This window comes from Cervus elaphus, chromosome 26 (assembly GCF_910594005.1).
Source record: "Cervus elaphus chromosome 26, mCerEla1.1, whole genome shotgun sequence".
NCBI classification, from domain to species: Eukaryota; Metazoa; Chordata; class Mammalia; order Artiodactyla; family Cervidae; genus Cervus; species Cervus elaphus.
Genome location: NC_057840.1, coordinates 39,440,772 through 39,462,478, shown reverse-complemented (window position 1 = coordinate 39,462,478; position 21,707 = coordinate 39,440,772).

The following is a 21,707-nucleotide window of genomic DNA, read 5'->3' as shown; positions in this document are numbered from 1 at the left end:
TATGGTGGTGTACATGTTTCCATGCTACTCTCTCTACTCCTCTCCTTCCTACTCCCCCACCCCGTGTCCGTACGTCTGTTCTCTATGTCTGCATCTCCACTGGAGTGGGTGGTTTCTTGGAGGAAGCTGGATTTACCCTAAATAGTAAGATTCATGCCTTTCACAGAAAAGAAGGACGTCCAAATAGAAGCAATCACTTGAGCCCATGTAACTATTACATTTACCTAATATTTCTTGACTATCTATTGTTATGTGTTAGCAATGCATTAGGTGATGGTGATCTAGTTAGGTCCCTGCTTTCACAGAGCTTCTCACTGAGACAAACACAGTTTCTGAGTGATGTGTTCGTGCCTTCCTCAAGAAGCGAGGTCCAGGGAGACGAGATGGATGCCATATTTGGTTTTGCATATTATCATGTACCACTTTGTGATACAATCATTGATATATATGAAATGGAAAGAGGATCACAGTTTTACATATATATTTTTACATATATAAAGCAGTGGAGCTGATAATTTTCAGAAATAATTTCAAAGGAAATAGGAAAGAATAAAAATTTCAAGTTTAAGTTTTTTTTAAAAGTGGATACCTTTTTAATATTGAAAAGGCTTTTAACCTAGGCTGATTTTGTATGTCCATAGCTCAAATCATCTTAGGAATGGTTTCTTTTAGGGCATGCTTTCCTTCTTCCATATACATCATTCATTCACCAAATATTATTGAGTCTACTCTGTGACAGGTCTTGTGCTAGACAGGCGATGGGGAGCACCACTGAGGCAGACGGAGTCCTTTTCCTCATGAGGCTTGTATGTTCTTGGACTGAGTTAAAATAAAATGAAATGATCAAATAAACAAAGAAACCACCACACGCAGTACGCTCAGAACTTGCGTATTCTTCCTGAAATGAATCTGTTGGAATCTCAAAGGTTAGTATAGAGCATTTGGAATGAGCTTTATGTAAGAAGTGGGGTAAGACTTGTGATTCATGTTGGCAGTGGGGTATGACGGTTGGTACGGAGGGTAGGCTGTAACCTGTGGTTCCTGTGGGGAGTGTGGTGTGTACCCCCAGCATGGGCAAGGAAAGGGGGTTTTCCTCCCCTCCAGATTGCTCACATCACTTAAAACTATAGGATAGCACAGGATAGAGGAAGAAGGAGCTCAGGTGGTAAAAAATCCACCTGCAATGTGAGAGACCCGGGTTTGATCCCCGGGTTAGGAAGATGCCCCTGGAGGAAGACATGGCAACCCACTCTAGTATTCCTGCCTGGAGACTTGCCATGGACAGAAGAGCCGGGAGGGCTACAGTCCATGGCGTCACAAGAGTCAGACACGACTTAGTGACCTAAGCACATCCTAGTTTAATGATGCTTGGTGAATTTCCTACCCAAAGCCTTTGAGCCTGTTCCCAGGATTCTGGGCTACTGAGTACTTCTATTTTTAAAAAAGTCTTTATTGATTTTGGTACAGTGTTGCTTCTGTTTTATGCTTTGATCCTTTGGCCTCGAGGCATATGAGATCTTAGCTCCCCAACCAGGGACTGAACCCACACCCCCTGCATCGGAAGTTGATGCCTTAACCAGGGGACAGCCAGGGAAGTCCTGGCCACTGAGTATTTCTAAGGGGTGGTTGGAACTTCTTGCTACCTTTTAAAGAAGTCGAAATAGAGCCTGTCTGAGATGTTTGGTCCTGGGAAGCACTCTTGGTCCTAGAAGGTCTTAGAACTGGCTGGCATCAACATTGTCCTTGATCCAGGGCCAAATGTGGTTGCTGCTGCTGGGTGTGAACGCTCCCTAAACCTGCTTGTCTTGTGGTTAGGGAACTGTTTTCATATCTCAGATTTTAGCGTCATTGTGGCTAATTGACATTAAAGGCATAAGACCTAGGTGGGCCTTCGACTACCATGGGTAAAAATCAAAGGAGCCCAAAAATCAGGAGGAAACCCACTTGTGAAGAAGTGGAAAATGTTCCCCACCAGGACAGAAGAATGATTTTTTGGGAGAAACTTATTTAAAGTTCTTTTGTATTCTTGGTGCTTTTCAAGGCAGAATTTTATTTGTTTCCTTGGTTCAGTGAGTGCCTGCCCAACGACTACATCATTAAGTAAAAGCTAAATGCAAATTGAGTGGTGATGATGTTTCGTGTGTAGACCTCACGGCAATCCTGGTATGATCAGCTCTCTGCGTCATACAGGGGTGCCCTGGGTAGCAGCACCCAGAAGGTGTCTCAGACATGCAGCAGAAGCCTCTGAAAATTTGCCTTCATAATAAAAAGTTTATGGTTGCTTACGTTTGAAACGGAAACGTTTTCAGGCTGCAGGAATCAGGCTCGGGCACGCCAGTGACCTATTTTGCAATGCCGAGCTCACATCCAAGACCCTCTCAGGAATTGTGAGTAATGTGTGTGAAGCAAGAGACTGAAAACATGAAACAATCCCAGAAATAATTTAAAGTTTCAGATAAATTATAACATAATTTGGTGTTTCTTTGAAGATGAAAGTCGTTAAAAGTCTTTATTGCAGTACATTGTGCTTTGTAAAGTAGTTTGAAAAAACAAGTCAAGGATTCTAGCTTTTTTGTCTGACTACCAGACCCTTATCAGACCCTGGGAAGTTGGTGGGCGGCTGGGGTAGGAACTCAGGCAGGGTGAGGTGGGGAATTCGGGTACCTGATAGTGTTGCGTGGGTCATGAATTCTTGCTTCTGCTAACTTGATGGGTCTGTATTTGTGGTTGAAATAGTCTGAGAATTCCTGGGAAATACAGATGCGATAGTCCCATTGTGTGAATCCTGCCTGTCTGCTCGGAGTCAGTAAAGAAAGATGCCTAAGATGTTATCAAGTAAATCCTGAGGGATAGGTTGGCTTAGTGGTCTTGTAGGTAAATAGGAAAGATAAGAGAGGCTGTAAAGCTATTTCCAGTGAGACACGTGGAGAAACTCCCAAGAGGGTTGAGGCCAGGAGTCCTGTCCTTCTCCACTTCAAGTCTAGGAGGTGGCCCTGGCTCTCACTCCAAGCCTTCTGCTAAAATGCCTGTCTCTAATGCATGAACTGACTCTTCTGTGTCAGATACATAGGGTGATAAAATCACCAAAATACAAAACCAGCTTTGCTCAAATGAGATGTTTTTTTGCCACATAGCAACTAAGCTTTGCACTAACAAGAAACGCCAGGTGGCAGCGAAAATGCTCCTCAGGTGGTTGTAATATCCCGCAGGGGAGCACACATCTCAACCTCTCTCTAGTGCCTCAGTTCATCCTTATACGTTTTCCTGCGAGTGTGTATCATGCCATTCTCCTGAGCTTGCATGTTTTGTTGATAAAAAATTGTTTAATACAGCAATGGAAACACGAACGAGTCCTTATAAAGAATTCCAGTGATGAGCAAAAAGGAAGGTCTTAAGTATCGAGGAGAAACTGAAAATAATGAAAAGTTTTAAAGGGTATGAGCATGAGAGGGTAGGTGGTAGATCTGAAGGGGTCATCATCAGAGGGAATGCCAGCAAGAGAGAGATTCACACATGCACACACGAGGGACACAGAGACAGACAGAGAGAAGGAAGTGAAAAGTGAGCCAAGAACATCATGGAAATCATGGTGGCTGTGCTGGTTATCAAGCGTTGCTCCTCATTTCAGACCGCCGTTTGTGCTCTGCTTGTGAAGCAAGCCATATTTCTGCTTCGCCCTTTGGCCTCTGCTGCTAGCTGGGATGTGTCCATGGAGATGCTAGAGGGCGACTTGAACCTGGAGGAGCAGCAGTTGGTTCCCTCTTCTAGTCTTTTCCTGCATTCCTGGAACCTGGTCTGTTTACCAGTGCAGAGGTACCAGTGGCGGCTGGCAGGTCCCTCCCAATCAGAGATCTGAGTTCCAGCTCTGTGGGGCCCCTCCTGTAAGCACTTGAAGCATCACCACCAGTCAGGCACCACTGTTTCCTCCAGGATGACCGGCCATGCCCGTTTGCCTAGGACTCTCCTGGTTTTAGCCAGGAAAGACACCAGAAAGTCTATGTCTCAGAGAATCTTCTTCCCAGAAGCCTGGTTTGATCATATATGCTCCTCTTGGGTTCTGCTCCTTTTATCTGCATTTTCCTTAGCCCCAGGAGACCCTGATGCTGGGAAAGATTGAAGGTGGGAAGAGAGGGGGACGACAGAGGATGAGATGGTTGGATGGCATCATTGACTCAATGGACATGAGTTTGAGTCAACTCCGGGAGTTGGTGATGGGAAGGGAAACCTGGAGTGCTGCAGTCCATGGGGTCACAAAGAGTTGGACACAACTGAGCGACTGAACTGAACTGAGGAGTGGTGAGTGCTTCCTGAAATTGCCCGGATTTTCCCTTTGCCTTTTCAGTCATCCATTACCCACTTACACAATCTCCTATATTAAATTTACACTTCTAAGATAACTTGTGTGGTGGTTATCTAAATGGGGTAGTTATTTAAATGGTACTTTAAACGGGGCTTAAAAGCACCTCCAGTGAAGGAAGATGATGACTTAATGCCAAAGACAGCAAACTAGAACTTTTTGTAATTAAAAGAGGAAACTGGCAGAAAACCCCAAACCTGGATTTCTAATTTAAGTCAATGTAGAAGAAAAGAATATAGAATGATGAGCCATAGGTATCTACCTCTGATGTCATCGCATTTCATCCTAAAAATTCAGATGTCGTTTCTTCCACTTCTTCTTCGTAATTCAGAAATCATAGATTTCACATTTCACTTCCATGAGAAAAGAAAAATTCATGCTATTTGTTAAGGTATTCTGCCAAATCATGTTATTTTCTTTAAAGTATTAAGAACTTAAAACGTTTACCATTTTAACAGTGCTATTGTTTCTCCTTCTTCTTATTTTTATACTTTATGGTGTATTACTTAGAAAAAGTTTGGGGTGTCTAGCCCAGCCCCATTGTTCCACAGGCCCGTGTTTTCTCTTGGGGTCACCAGAAGAGGACCCTGAAGCAGGACCTCGAGTGCAAGTAGTTTAAATGAGAGCAGAAGGAAATGCTGGGAGGAAGTGGGGAAATGAGACAGGAAGAGGAGACAGCCAACAAAGGGTGTGTGAGGACAGTTAAAGCTGCGGCAGCTGGAAGGCGTTTTCTGAAGAAAATGAAGGAGCCAGTGCAGAACATGTGCTCCTGACTTATCCCACCTGAGGGGCAAGGCAGCTGGGGTATTTATGCTCCCACTCCTGTTAGGCATTGGTTAGAGCAGCTCCTGGGAGTTCTTGATTTCCCAGCATTCCTAGTCTTCTTTGTGGACAGGCAGAGAGGGCTTCAGAGGCCAGAGAGACCTCAGCCAAATACAGTCACATGAACAGGTTGTGATAAGTCTTGTCCATGTGCTATTAAGTGATGAGGGTAAGAGGATATGACTGAAGCACTAGCAGCATCTGCTATATTTCATTATTTTTATTGCACAAAATTCCATAACACGAAGAGAGTTAGGAACACATATTCATTGTTATAGGAGAAATCACTGTAATTTGATTTGTCAACCTAAATATAATCAGTTCCCAGGGCTTGGGAACCTATCATTCTTGTGTTGAGAGATTCACTTCTGGTAGATCCTAGAGCATCCAGGGACATATTTTAAATTAAGGGCAATATTGGAGATAGAACACTGGCTTTCCCAAGTTTATCTTACAAAATTTCCAAATACTGTGGAACAGTGGAAGTTTTAAAAGGGGCAAGGGAGTTATAGGAAATAGTAAGCAATAAGGCAACTGTTCAAATGAGGACTCAAGGAGAGAGGGAGGGGAAGGAAATGGAGAAACTGGACATGGGGGAGGAGCAGGTGTTCCAGCCCAAATCACGATGGAGCAGGCAGAGTGGAATGGATCAGAAGGTGGCCTGTAAGTCAGGAAAGACACCAGTGAAGAACAGCCCATGTTTCCACTAAATATTAAATAACTGATTTATAGAAGCTAAGAAGGCCATCTTCTGTCTTTGGGGAAGGTGTGGTGGACATTGTATAATAATTTAGAGGTGAGAACAGGTGTCAGTGGGGACGAAGGAAGAGTCTTTGCAGTGAGATTCACAGGAAGACTGACATCCCTGGATCGCCTCCCACTGCACCAATTTCTATACCAGATTTTGTGGGCTCAGGAAGCGTGATATGAAAGATATTTTGGTGGAATCTCTGAAGTTTGGAAGTATACCAGAAGCAGTACTCACACCACCCAGCTTCTCCTCTGTTAGTAACCATTCCTGAGGATTTAATTTTTGATAAGGCCTAGCTATGATTTTCGTTCAGTCTGAATTCAGGTGGGGACACTTTTTTTTTTTTTTAAGAGAGTGCAGGGAGTTTACTTTATTTTTAAAAATTAATTAATTAATTTTAATTGGAGGATAATTACTTTACAATATTGTGATGGTTTTTGCCACACATCAACATGAAGCAGCCACGGGGGGCCGGGGGGATGGGGGACACCTTTTATTCCTGTGTCCCTGGTTGGACTTCAGAGACTTAATAAGGAATCAGGTAGCTTACTTGTTCTCCAGGGAGGGCTTGGCACCATCACAAGCTGATGACTTTGTTATGGTGTTTAGTATCCTCTAAATCTGCTCATCTGTCTCCCAGGTCAACAAAAGCCAACATCACATCCTCTGTCCTCTATGGCAAATCTAAGAGAAACTATTTGGGGGTATGTTTCGATGAAAACATTTATGAAGGTATTAGTCGCTCAGTCATGTCCAACTCTTTGTGACCCCATGCATTGTAGCTTGCCAGGCTCCTCTCTTCATAGGATTTTCCAGTCAAGACTACTGGAGTGAGTTGCCATTCCCTTCTCCAGGTAATCTTTCCAACCCAGGGATCGAATCTGGGTCTCCTGCATTGAAAGCATATTCTTTACCTGAGCCACAAGGGATAAGAACATTTATAGCTGAGCAATAATTTTACTGATGAACTTTTCTTCCATGTTGCCGGCATTACCCAGACAGTGTGATCTGACTTGTTTCTTATCATTATCTAGAGTTTCCATGTGACCAATATCAGGTCTTTAGGTTTAAGCAGATTTTGTTTAACTATGTCTCCAGATAAAATTAAAAGAAAGTTATAAAATAAAAGGAAATGAATTTAAAATTTAGTAGGGTGCTGACAATGACTTAGGATGTATAAAGCTCAGCAAAAGAAAATATGACAAAAGTCCCTTCTTCAGAGATGGAGCCCATTTGTTTGGAGTGTGTTACAATGTAATGGTATAAACATAAGCTTCGATTAGTAATGATCAGGAGCTGGAATAATTGTACACAGGCTCATTTGAGCAGTTCTAATTCAGGACAGTTCTATTTGTATGGAATTATTTGCATTTATGTTTTTCCTGAGTTAAAAAAGAATACCCCTGGGTCTTGCTTAGAGCATGGGGAATTAAACATACAGCTCTCATTAACAAGCCTGTGAATTGTACAGTCTGCCTCATTCCCTAAACACTTTGCAGAAAGTGCTCTCTCTGCCAGCGTGCTGGATGCAGCCGTGGTTCCCAGATTGGAAGGCTGAGCGGAGTGACAGAGCTCTGAGAAACAAGCTGCATATGGGAGGTCTGTCACCCGAAAGGTGGCTTTGGAGCCAGACATGTTCTTGGAATAGGGCCAGACGAGGAAGATGGAGCAGGTCAGGGATGACCGGTACTGTGCTTTAGCTTCACACTGTGAGTGTTCTTTGAGGAAAACTTCCATGACTGACATAGGCTCTCAGGACTCTTGGGTTCCCTTAGTGTGAGAACATGGGAGCTGTGAAGTGTCAGGAAAGGAGCCCTCTTGGCCACAAAGGCGATGTCATAGTTAAGAGTATGGCCTTCAGCGTCAGATTTCCATACCTCATTTACCAGCTGATTGACCTTGGAGATGCTTTTTATCCTTTCAACCTTTGCTTTCCACCACTGCAAAATGAGTCTGGGGCTTCCCAGGTGGCACTAGTGGTAAAGAATCTGCCTGCCAATGCAGGAGACACGGGAGATGCTGGTCGGGAAGATCCCCTGGAGTAGGAAATGGCAACCCGCTCCAGTTTTCGAGCCTGGAAAATTCCATGGACAGAGGAGCCTGGCGGGCTATAGTCCATGGTGCCGCAGAGTCAGACATGACTGAGCGACTGAGCACACAAAATGAGTATAAAAATAGTACTTACCTCATGGGGTTATGATGACGCATCCATGTAAGAAATGCCTAGTGCATAGTAATCACTCAAGAATTTTTTTTTCACTCTTGGATCCCAGGGATCAATTCATTTCAGAAGCCATTTCATCAGCACTTGTGCTTGCTGCAAATCAATGGGCAGATTGCCTGGACTGGGGTTGAAGGCAATTTAATTCTGGTGTCTCTCCTGTTTGCTTTGTCTTGCTCTGAATTCAGGCTGTGAAAGGTGAGTTGGCATCAGCAGCCAGCTGTTCCCACCTCCATCTGAATGCCAGTGTCTTCTCATCTATTGACACAAGAAGAAAGTAAATAAGGGAATGTCCTCGGAATTTTCTTTACACTAAACATGTAATTAGCCACTTACCCATGATGAGTAAAATTTAATTTCAGCTAAGTGAAAAGGAATGCTGATTAGATTTATTTTATTATCTGTTTACTTTCTGGGAAGAGGGCAGCTGGATTAAATATCTTCTTGAGCTGCACTGCTAAAGTCCTGCCGTGCTTACCAAAGACATTCGTGAAAACTTGTAGGAACTGGACATATAAATGCAAATAGTGATTTTATGGGCATTTTCTTTCGTTTCATTTGTCAGAGTGATGATAGGTCTGCCCACGAAGCTCCCATCTGCCCAAATGCAGAGGGAAGAAGGGCAGGAGGAGGGCTGGGGGTCTGGGGGGAGGAGGCAGAGGCAACAGTGTTCGGAGGGGTCTCTCCCCTCTGCTTTCTCTGTTTCTCTTTCCAGTGACTTTTCTTCCCTTTGGCAGCTCAGAGCCCCAGCCTGGGCCACTTTCCTAGGCTGCCTCCACCCCAGGACTCCTGGCTGCTCCCCAGTGACTGCTCTTCCAGCCCTTATTTTATCCAGACCCCGTTTACAGAGGGCCTGGCTCTCAACTAACAGTTTTAAGGAAATAAATAGAATAAATTCCTCTGAAGAGTTTCATAAGTGATAGCAACTTCGTGCATTTTCTTCCTAATGTGGTATTTGTATAAAGTAGAAACTTACCATGCATGCACGCATGCAAAAAATTTGACGTGTCAGAATTTTAATATTAAAAGATGAATCAGAAATGGTGGAATTTCAAAAGGACCTTCTAATTGCCCTTCAAATCAGATCACAAACTCAGCTCCAGCCTTGTCTTTGCCTGGGAAGGGGGACAACTGTGGGCTATGGAGCTGCTTGAAGGCACCTCCCCTACCTCACCCCCCTTACCTAAAGGTTACTGGGAGGCATACCTTGGCAGCATAAGGAAGAATTTTATACCAATCTATTAGGACTAGGTAGCTTTGTGAGGTAATGAGTTCCAAGTCTTTGGAAGCATTAAACAAAGCTTATAAAGATACCTGAGAGAAACATTGTAGAGAGGATTCAGATGTTATGTATATCAGTGAAGGTGGAGCAGGGGCCCCCAAAGGACTCTAGGTAGTCTAGATGTAGAACCATAAAGAAGGCTGAGACCCGAAGAACTGGTGCTTTTGAGCTGTGGTGTTGGAGAAGACTTTTGAGAGTCCCTTGGATTGCAAGGAGATCAAATCAGTCCGTCCTAAAGGAAATCAACCCTGAATATTCATTTGGAGGACTGATGCTGAAGCTCCAATGCTTTGGCCACCTGATGCGAAGAGCTGACTCATGAGAAAAGACCATGATGCTGGGAAAGACTGAGGGCAGGAGGGGAAGGGGCTGACGGAGGAATAGATGGTTGGATGGCATCACCGACTCAATGGACATGAGTTTGAGCAAACTCTAAGAGATAGTGAAGGACAGGGAAGCCTGGCGCGCTTCAGTCAATGGGGTTGCAAAGAGTCAGACACGACTGAGAGACTGAACAACAATCTAGTCAGGGGTTATTTCATCCAGGTTACACTGGCCAATAAGGCAATTGGAGATTAGAAAGAAAAACAAGCATTGCCCATAGGAGTAGAGGGACAAAGGGAAAAGCTGGTGGTTAGAGGGCCCAGAGACTGGGCCATCTGGCCAGTGTTGAACCTGCACTGGGGCTTCCCTGAGAGCGGGGGCCGTGGAGAGAGGTGCTGTCTGGGCTGGAGCCTCAGAGGAGATGCGCCCTCTGCTGGGGACCTCCTGCTGCCTCAGGAAGTGAGGGGCAGTACTCTGACCTCTCCCTTCCTCCTGCTTTCTGGTGTCCACCCAGTGCTTCCCATTGGCCAAAGCCAGCTGGGAGCCTGTTGGCTGGGAACTTGGACCATGGTGAAGGCTGGGGCATGGGTCTGAGAGCACCTCCCAGGCACAGTGGACCTCTGGACTAGATGAGCTCTAAGCTTCCTTTCAAATGTAACAAACAAAAGCTGGTTGTTGTTTACTCATTTATTTGTGTCCGACTCTTTGTGACTCCGTGGACTGTAGCACGCCAGTCTTCCCTGCCCTTCACTATCTCCTGGAGTTTGCTCAGATTCATGTCCATTGAGTTGGTGATGCTATCTAACCATCTCATCCTCTTCTGCCTGCTTCTCCTTTTGTCTTCAATCTTTCCCAGCATCAGGGTCTTTTCCAATAAGTCATCTCTTTGCCAAAATACTGGAAGGTCAGCTTCAGCATCAATCTTTCCAATGAATATTCAGGGTTGATTTCCTTTAGGATTGACTGGTTTGATCTCCCTGCAGTCCAAGGACTCCAACCCTCTTCAATTCTGTTTTAAGACACTCCTACTTAGCAAGTATCAGTCAGTTCCTAGAAAAAGAGACCAGTGAACATCCAGAAATCTAGCCTATGAATTCCACCCCCTTTTTTCAGGGACATTTATACATTGCTTACCATCTGGCGCCACATAAGCTACACTTGATAGAATATTCTCATTCGATATTTTTTCAGGCCATGGTGAAAAGGTAGGGATTGTGGATGCCTTCTTTGTTCTTGTCTTTCTGATTTCCTGGTCGTAGAATTAGAATGAAAAGGTTTTTATCATTGTATTTTTTTTAATTCTTCACTAAAGTATTATTATTATTATTTTTCACTTGTAGAGGACTTGAGGAATGGCCGTTACAATAGCACATTCTCAATGCCATCATCCCGCACTGCCACTACCATTTGGCCACGACCTTCCTTGGGATCATGTTCGGTTGGTACTTGGGGGTGAATGGGAAGCCTCTGTGGGGTGTCTGGGTCTCATTCTGACCCTGTTAAGATGTCCTGGCCCTGTTCCTTCTCACAGTTTCAGCTGTCTCCCTGAAACTGGGTGTCTAGGTGCTCTTTCTTAGCGGTGCAGTCAGCCTGGCCTGGCTTTGCTACAGCCTGGCATGACGTTCCTTTTTGGGCCTGACAACCCACTGAAGATGAAAGCAGTTATTCCTTTTAAAGTGGTGGCAGTGGGCAGGTTTTCAGAACTGGAGTGTGCTTTGCAGAGCTGCCATGAATCTGCCCATGGCTGTGACTTTGAAAAGAAAGGTGTTTAACCTTGAAAGTCATCGAGACTGGAAATGGTGGGTGGGGGACATGGCCAGGCGTGCTGCTTACGGCCCCTCTCTCAGTTCAGCTCGTCTCTCCTGCTCCTGGGTCACGGAAGTTCAGGGTCAAGAGGTGAAGGTACAGAACTGGAGGTGATTGAGTTGAAGTCACACAGTCACCAAAAATGGGATGCTTTCCTAGGTTAGAGCTTGAATGGGAGTTAGAAGCAGTGTTTGTATTCTTCTGGAAAGAATGCTTACTGCCCCAGACTTAGGGCATGGTGCTGTTGGACACATGGAAGATGCCCAGAAAACATTAAGCAGTGGGCTTTGTCACCTCCCCTAAAGGTACGGGGTTTACTATTTAGTAACGCGCCGTCACCTCCTGGCATGGTTAGGGCTGGATTTTAAACGTGTCACCGGTGCAGTTAGATGTGAAGAGATGAAGTGGCAGGTGGTGTTCACATGCTTTTCTCAGCCCCACCACTGCAGCTTACTTTTTGAAAAGTGGAATATAAATGGCTTGTTTGGACAAGTGATATCGTTATTAACAAATATTTCGATAGCATCATCTGCTTTCTTAGGCCTGAGCCATAAGCAGAATTGTGCCAAAAGAAAAAAAGGAACAGGATCTCCTTGCCTCGGAAGCAGAAAACTCCCTGTGTCTGCAGTAGCCACCAGTCTGCACGGCTGTGTTTTGATGGCAGTCTTCTGGGTTCCATTACTTAAACAAGGGATGCACGTGTCGCCGACCTCTGGCAGGTCATGCGATGCTTCTAGCAGGGGCCGAGAGGGAAGGGAAGCTTGAATTTAGGGGTCAGAGTTCCTGTCTTAAAAATACCCGTTCCTTTTGGTTCAAACACTGAGTAAATAATATTGATAGTAGCTCCACACCTATTAAATATTAACTCAGGTGAGGTGTTTCAAGTAAATGACTTTTCTGTAGTTATTATCAAAATCCTTCTAAAAATTGGCTACACATTTACCTGCCTTGCAACACAAAGGATGTGGAACATATCTTAATCTTTCCTAAATAATTTATCGTCCTCAGTGTGGGTTGTCATTCAATCTAGAGGCTGTGTTTCAGGGTGATAATCCCTGGGACTTGTGGGTTTTTACTTTTTATCTTACTTTCTTTTTGGAGTACAGCTGCTTCACGACATTGGGTTAGCTTCTGCCGAACAACAAAGTGAATCAGCTGCGTGCATATATTTGCCCGCTGCCTCTTTAGCGTCTCTGCCCCCGCCCCAGGCCACCCCTCTGGGTCATCACGAGGCGCTGAGCTGAGCTCCCCGTGCTATGCGGCGGCCTCCACCTGCACCCTCGTGTACACACAGCAGTGTATACGTGTCTTTGCCATGCCCCCCTTTTGTCCCAACCCCCTCTTTCCGTTCTGTGCCCCCATGACCATCCTCTACGTCCGCATCTTTATCCCTGCCAGGACTCGTGTCTTCTGTATGTCTTCACCCTCTCTCCTTTCCATAGGTAATTCCTTCTTTGAGCAAATATTTACGGAGTGCGTACCGTGGTTGAGGCAGTGTGGATACAAAGGTATATGCAAAATAATCTCTGCTCTCAGGAACTGCTGAGTTTGGCCAGGGATGGCAGAAAGATACCTTATGATCTACATTTAATTCAGTGGCACAGGTGGACAAACGTGATGGGAAGGTCTCCCAGAGGAGGGGATATTTAGGTTGGATCTCAAAGGATGAGTAGGTGATTGATGACCAGAGACCCTAGGAAAGGACATTCCAGGCACTGAGGCCAGTGTGTATAGAAGGCTGTGAAAGTACATTGCACTGATGACCAGAGACCCTGGGAAATGGCTTTCCAGTACTGAGCCCAGCGCGTGTAGATGGCTGTGAAACCACCTTGCCCAAATGGGGAAGGTGCAGAACGTCTGCAGGGGCAGGTGTGTGCGAGACTCAGGGAAATGAGGGGCTCTCCCCTACCCCCAGGGCTCTGTTTGTTTTCCATCTCTGCTGTCTCTCTGCCTGACTGTGCCCTCCTGTCCTTCCTACCATGATAGCACTTTGTCTTTCATTGGCTGTGAAACTAGATACCTGATCTCATCAGAATTGTGTTTAAAGGCAGAACAATCAGCTTTCAGAGGGAGGGCTTCCTTTGTGAACGTATTGTAAGGGCTTTGGTGGATCTGTTGGCCACTCAGAGGTTCTTAGCTCTCATTTGCCTACTGAATGATGGAAGATGCCAGAAAAGTGACCTTCTGAAAAATGAGGTGTCTCTCTAATTTTTCTCTTATGTCCAAATAGAGACTTAAACAGTTAGCATGGAACTCACTCATGACGGAGGATGAATGGACTACTGTTTCCAAAGCATTTGGCTGTCGTTCTGCAAAGAGTGCTGTTGGATGCAAGATCATCATTGTTGGAAATTCCAAAAATGATGGATGGTGGCAAAGCTCTTTAAAAAACTCACATCAGCTCTCATCCACACTCTTCTGATGCACCGACCCTGTGCTTTGATTCTGGGATAACCCCCTGCTCCCTGTAGATGTGAGAACTTGATAGGTATCAAAGCATGAGAGAAAATAATGTCATAAAAATAACCAACATCAATAGATCAAGGAGCAAGAATCACCTCCCCTCTGTGGGCTGCAGCGGGCAAGCGGCACAAAAAAGAAATGATTGACATCAGCATATAAACATCTGTCTGATGAGACCCGGCCATGTAGTACAACAGGAAAGTTACAACCCGTGGCCACAAGAATGAATGTGGGCTTAAAAGTGAAACACTCGGGGGACATCTCCCTGCCAACTCCCAGAGCCTTCGAAGAACCATATTGTCAATTTACTGACCTTATCCCTGTCTCTTCCTGCTATAGCTCTGGAGTCCAGGTTCAAACAAGGTTGAGTATTTGGCTTCCTGGCAGGGGCCGTTCTTTCTGCAGACCTATCGAATGGAGTCCAGTGCAGGCGGATTCTGGATGCCCTCCTCCCCACTTCCCCGGAGCTCTCCTGAAGATCCCAGCTTATATAGTATTGCTTGCTCAACAGGAGTGGTGTTGCCGCTTGAGCTGGAGCCAAGCATGGAAACCCTATTGAGTCAGAATGTAGTTCAGGATTGTTCTGAAGCTTTCTTCAGAAAACAATCATTTCACTGATACCTACTGTATACTAGTGCTTCCCAGGTAGTACTGGTGGTAAATAAAGAATCTGCCTGCCAATGCAGGAGACGCAAGAGACACCAGTTCTATCCCTGAATTGGGAAGATCCCCTGGAGAAGCAATGGCAACCCACTCGTTTTCTTGCTTGGAAAATTCCATGGACAGGGGAGCCTGGTGGGCTGCAGCCCATGGAGTTGTAAAGAGTCGGACACAACTGAGTGACTGAGCACAATAACACATACATGAAGCATCATGCTATGTACCATTGAGGGATTAAAAATAAAAATGTAGGGTTGTTTTTAAAGAGGGCTTTATAATCCTTTTGGTAAAAAAATACATAAATACCAAGATCAACATATCAACCCTTGGGCTCTGGTTGAACGTAGATCAGCTTTAACTGACGAAGCTTGCTAGGAGGGCATGGTCTTGTCTCCAATGGAGGAGGAGGCGGTAGGGCCAGGGCACGTGACCTAGACAATCACTTGGCCCTAAACTGAGAAGGGCCCCATGCTTGTTTTACTGCTCTGCACTTAGCACGTTCAGTTCTTAATGATTTTTGAGCAAGGGGACCCACATTTCACCTTTGCTGTGGGCCCCACAAATTATGTAGTTGGTCCTGAAAGGGGGATGTTTGTGACGTGGCGCGCCTAAGACAGCAAAGTGGTGTCTTGTGGATGAGTGCTTCATAGATTGGCTTGGTTGAGTTGAAGAGTCCAGGTATAAGAAGTGTGGGGAAGAGAAGGGTCCCTGGATGGAAGATAAGATAGTTGGATTTAGGTAGTAGTATGGGATCTTACTTGGAGAAGGAAATTGCAACCCACTCCAGTATTCTTGCCTGGAGAATCCCATGGGCAGAGGAACCTGGCTAGCTACAGTCCATGGGGTCGCAAGAGTCGGACACGACTTAGTGACTAAACCACCACCATGGGATCTTAATAAAGCTAGTGGATGCAATGAAATTCCAGCAGAACTTCAAATCCTTAAAGGTTTTGCATTCGTTATGTCAGCAATTCTGGAAGACCCAACAGTGGCCACAGGACTGGAAAAGGTCAATCCTCATCCCAATTCCCAGGAAGGGTTGTACCAAAGAATGTGCTAACCATCAGACAATGGTACTCATATCTCATGCTAGTAAGGCTCATGCTTAAAATCTTGCATGCTAGGCTTCAGCATTATGCGAACCAAGAACTTCCAGATGTCCAAGCTGGGTTTAGAAAAGAAAGAGGAACTAAACATCAAATTGCCAACATTCGCTGGATTATAGAGAAAGCAAGGGAATTTCAGAAAAACATCTATCTCTGTTTCATTGACTATGCTAAAGCCTTTGACTGGGTGGATCATGACAAGCTGTGTAAAGCTCTTAGAGAGATGGGATTACCAGACCATCTTACCTGTCTCCTGAGAAACCTGTATGCAGGTCAAGAAGCAACAGTTAGAACTCTGTGTGGAACAACTGATTGGTTCAAGATTGAGAAAGGAGTATGACAGGGTTGTCTGCTGTCACCTTGTTTGTTTAACCCATATGCTGAGCACATCATGAGAAATGCCAGGCTGGATGAGTTACAAGCTGGAATCAAGATAGGCGGGAGAAACATCAACAACCTCAGATATGTGGATAATACCACTCTAATGGCAGAAAGTGAAGACGAACTAAAGAGCTTCTTGAGGATGGTGAAGGAGGAGAGTGAAAGAGCTGGCTTAAGACTAAACATTGAAAAAACTAAGATCATGGCATCTGGCCCCATTACTTCTTGGCAAATAGAAGGGGAAAATGTGGAAGTAGTGACAGATTTCTTCTTCTTAGGCTCCCAAATCACTGCAGACAGTGGCTGCAGGCATGAAATCAGAAGACGATTACTTCTTAACAGGAAAGTGATGACAAACCTAGACAATGTGTTGAAAAGCAGAGACATTGTCCTGCCAACAAAGGTCCATATAGTCAAGACTACGTTTTTCCCAGTGGTCATGTATGGTTGTGAGCGCTGGACCATAAAGAAGGAGAATGCCAAAGAATCGATGCCTTTGAACTGTGGTGCTGGAGAAGACTCCTTAAAGTCCCTTGGACAGCAAGGAGATCAAACCAGTCAATCTCAAGGGAGATCAACTCTGAATATTCACTGGAAGGACTGACGCTGAAGCCGAAGCTCCAGTATTTTGATCATCTGATGCAAACATGACTCACTGGAAAAGTCCCTGATGCTGGGAAAGAATGAGGGCAGGAGAAGAAGAGGGCATCAGAGGATGAGACAGCTGGATGGCTTCACCGGTGCAATGAACATGAACTTGGCAAATTCCGGGAGATGGTGAGGACAGGGAGGCCTGATGTACTGCAGTCCATGGGGTCACAGAGAGTCAGACACGACTGGGAGACTGAACAGCAACAACAATGTGGGATTTTAAGGAGTTGCCAACATGACCAACATTGCTTATTTATGCATTTTCTCATAACTTATATTAGCCTATGATGTCCCAAGGGATAGACAGGGTTGGAGTAGGCTTGAGTGTGCCATTTTCCTTTTGGGCCCATCAAAGATGCTGTGTGGGCAGAGCCATCCCACCATTCCACTCCTATTTTCACCTCAGTGTTTGGAACAAGGCTTTGCATAGCTTTCTCCAAGAGACATTCATGCCAACAATACGGAAACACCTTAGCCCACCAGCCTTTTGCCTGGAGGAGTTAGGTAGATCAGAATTCATTCCATTCAACTGATGAAGTGTGAGAATCAAATAACCCAGGTTAAATTTTACACTGTGTTCCAAGATGTCTAATTGAGATTGAAATTCATCTGGCTAAATCCAAAATAAACTGACTCCCCTTAAGTCTCCTCCAAGTTCCCTCTCAGGTTAGCTTTGGATCATGGTTAATGTTCTAAGGCCCGTCATGAGAGGCAGAGAAGGGGGCTTCCCAAGCCTCAAGACCGTGTGATTATTGGGAGTTCAGGGAAGAAGTGAATTGGTCCATTATTCTGAGTCACTTTTTGTGGGGAGCTGTGTGCTGGGAGGAATGCACCTGGCATTGAAGATCACAAAATGCGAGCAAACCTCTGGTACCACTGCCTGCGTGTCCTTGGGCACGCTTAGTTACCAACTCGTTTCTCTGTCCCCTTCCTTTGCCATACTGAGATGTTCTGAGGATTGGCTGTGAATTGCATGATGTTTTTGGAAAGCAATTTCTCATATAAACTTAAGGTATTTTCACTAACTGAGTCAGATCTTTGAGAGGATTTCATGGAGCCAGGCTAATTTCTCAAAACATGTTAAGTATTATTGATTGCGTCTGATTCCTTAGCCATGGTTGGAAAAAAAAAATCCATCACTTTCATTCTTTTTGTCCATTTCCTTCTCTTCCTCTTGCTTTTTCTCCTTACAGCAATTCAACTTACATCCTGGGGAATCTCACAATTAGTCCTAAGTGGTGGTGGCTTATGGGTATCATGCAGCATTTTACAAGGGGAGAGCAAGGCTTAGTGACAGGAATGATTGAAGGTGGCCGGCATAGGCTGTTCCATGGCATTAAGTCCTGCTCTGGCCACTCTTAAATCTGTCCTCTGCCTATATGGGAAATTGCCTGGTGGTGTAAGGGGATTTTTGTAAGTAGCAAGAAAGCGTAAACTGATGGAACTCTTAAATTAACCAGGTCGTTTTCTTATCACATTTTATAGTTAGACATAATTAAAGCCACAGCAAATGCCTAGAAGAGTTCACATGATAGAACCTTCCCAAGTCCTCAGGGGTCAGATTACAGAGGTTCCATCTTTATTGTCAGGTGGGTCATTAACTCAGGAAGCATCCAGAAGGTGGAGTGAATCATCTCAGTGAGTGGTGAACATGGTGAACTGGGCATGTCTCAGGAAGGTGTGATATGCTTGCTGGAAGCCTGTTTAAGGACCTTTGTCTTCCCTTTTAATTACTAGCACCAACAGAGATATTTGTTGAGAAGTCACAAGAAATGACCACAAATCACAGGAAATTAGCATTAATTGTGAAAGTGCATTATATCTATAAAGAAAAAGTAATGGGTTTGGGAAAAAGGTGTAAATTGTGAGGAAATATAGTGATATTGTAAAAATAGGATTCACCATATCACTTTGCTTAGTGAATCCTTCACCTCTTAGGCAGGTTGCAGTAGCCTCAAAATACTGGCCCCAGTTGGTAGAGGGTGGTAGCTGAATAGATGTTCTTCATGGTGAATGGCCCTTCTAAGAAAACTTCCAAACCAGGGTTTTCTCAGTTGAGTTCACTTTATTTCCTACCCCACCACCACCCCCTGTAACTTTGTAGTCACTACTCTGATGGTGCGAAGATCTGGGGCTTCTCTTCAAGATTGTTTTATAGAATCCAGCTTGTTTTTTTTTTTTTCCTCATTTGGCAGCTTCCCATCTTCATCTGGGAAAGGGCCTCGCTTGTGGTTGTGGGACCCATGGTGGTTTGTGATTGAATAGTTATCTCTCTGCTCATTTGTTTAGTATTCATTTTCTTTACTCATCTGTAAGCTCAGTGACTGTAGAAACCATATTTGTTATCAGTTTGATTACCTAGAAACTCAGGCTGAATATGGATGTTGTTATCTCTTAGTGTTTCCATGTGGGATTTCTTTCTTGGTATTTCTTGCGAAATTTACATGTTTTTCTGAATCATAAATCCCAAGACAAGCCAGTCATAAAATCAGGAAAATCGGAGAAAATAACATACTTTTGTAAGGATGAACACAGCACAGAGACTGTTCCTGGTTCTAAGGAATCCATTGATGTCAAGTAGAAAGCAAGAGCAGAAAACAGTGATATTTGGAATCAAGTATAAAGGTTAACGGGCTTCCCTGGTGACTTAGCGGTAAAGAATCCACCGGCAATGCAAGGGCTGCAGGAGACATGGGTTTGATCTCTGGCTGGGGAAGATCCCCTGGAGAAGGAAATGGCAACCCACTCCGGTGTTCTTGCCTGGAGAATCCCATGGACAGAGGAGCCTGGTGGGCTACTGTCCATAAGGTCGCAAAGAGTTGGGCGCAATGAAGGGGCTGAGTACACAGGCACACATGTGTCAACAACTTAGGGGTAATGGGACAGGGATGCATGGGAAAGTATCGGTCATAACCCAATCAGCCATGCTGTTAGAAGTGTGGGTTTGTGGCTCTATTTCTGATGGTGAACCCTTCTTAAAAATAAAATACAAATGAATGAGTTTATATGCACAGTATATTTTATGCAAATCCGATGAGTGATGCTCCAAGAAATAATATGTATTAGAAGCAAAATAAGCTCTTAACTTGGGTATTTAGACACATGATTTTGTTAGTACTTGCTAGGAGATTAAAATGTTACATTTACTTGAATACTACCCAATAATGTTTGTTGGTATTTTCCAATGAATATTCTAGGCTCTAACTCTTTGAAAATACTACTAAATTTAATATTTCTTATTTATTAAAACTTTTAAAAGCAATCTGTAATAATGAATAAAGTTTTAAGGAATATTAGAAATATTAAAAAATAACATAATTTCGGGAATTTTCAAGAATTCTCAGGAATTCAAAATTCCCACTCCTAAATTCCAATGATTAATATCTGCCATGAATTTGGAAATGCAAAGCTACATAATAAGCCACCCCACAATCCCATTGCTTAAAATAGCACCAATTATTCTCTATCACAGTTCAGGGTTGAGTAAGATCAGCCAGATGGTTACTTCTACATCTCCTCATGCTGGCGGGAGCTGCAGTCATTTGGGGGCTGTTGAAACTGGAGCTTCTGAGATGACTCACTCACACGACTGGCAGCTGATGACTGTCAGTCAAGAGCTGAGCTGTGGCTTTTGGCCCTAATCCCACTCTTCTCTTCTCGGTGACCTCTTCATTTGGCTTGGGCTTTTAGAATGTAGGAGCTGAGTTCAGGGAGGGTGTGTCCCAAGATCAAGCTGTCCAAGAAAGAAGGAAGAACTGCAGATTCCCTTAAAACCTGGGCCTGGGAGCCCCAGCCTCTCACACGTGCTGCCTCCTGTTAGCTGAAGCAGTCACAGAGCTATGCCACATTCAAGGGGAGGAAACATAAACTCTTAAATCCTGATGAGAGGAAGGACATAGGTGTACAGGGCAGACTGTAGTCCACAGGCTCCCCTGTCCATGGGACTCTCCAGGCGAGAATGCTGGAGTGGGTTGCCATCCCTTCTCCAGGGGGTCTTCCAGACCCAGGGATTGAACCGGGGTCTCCTGCATTGCAGGCAGACCTTTACTGTCCTGTCTCTGCTCTCTTTCTCTCTGCGGAGGCTGGGATGTCCAAAACGGCTTCTTGACTCACATGCTGAGGTTGCCGTGAGTGAGGCTTGAGTGAACTGGGTCCTCGGTTCTCTCTGTGGGGTCTCAGGTCCTTTCCTTCTCTCCGTGATCTCTCTGCCAATGTAGGTGGACTTCTTATTCACATACAGTGGCTCAGGACTCCCAAATTAATAGTTTGCTATGGGTGTTCATTGAGTGTATGAATGAGTGACTAAAAGATGATGCCCTATCACTAGTTCATTCACTTCCAAACCTAATTTTGGATAAACAGGATCTTTCCCTGAGAGGAACCTGGCTTCACTCTATCTACACTGTCCCTCTCAGTGCCCCTAGCATCTGACTAGACCTGCAGTCCTGGGACCTGCCCATGGAGACCTGGGGCCCTTCTCCTGATTTCCAGCCCTGACAGATTTAGCTAGTTAGTTAGTTCCGTCGCTCAGTCGTGTCCGACTCTTTGCGACCCCATGCTAGGCCTCATAGGTCGCATGCGACCCATGTGACCACAGCATGCTAGGCCTCCCTGTCCATCACCAACTCCCAGAGTTTACTCAAACTCATGTCCATTGAGTTGGTGATGCCATCCAACCATCTCATCCTCCATCGTCCCTTTCTCCTCCTGCCCTCAATCTTTCCCAGCATCAGGGTCGTTTCCAGTAAGTCAGTTCTTTGCATCAGGTGGCCAAAGTATTGGAGTTTCAGCATCAGTCCTTCCAATGAATATTTAGGACTAATTTCCTTTAGGATGGACTGTTTGGATCTCCTTGCGGTCCAGGGGACTCTCTAGAGTCTTCT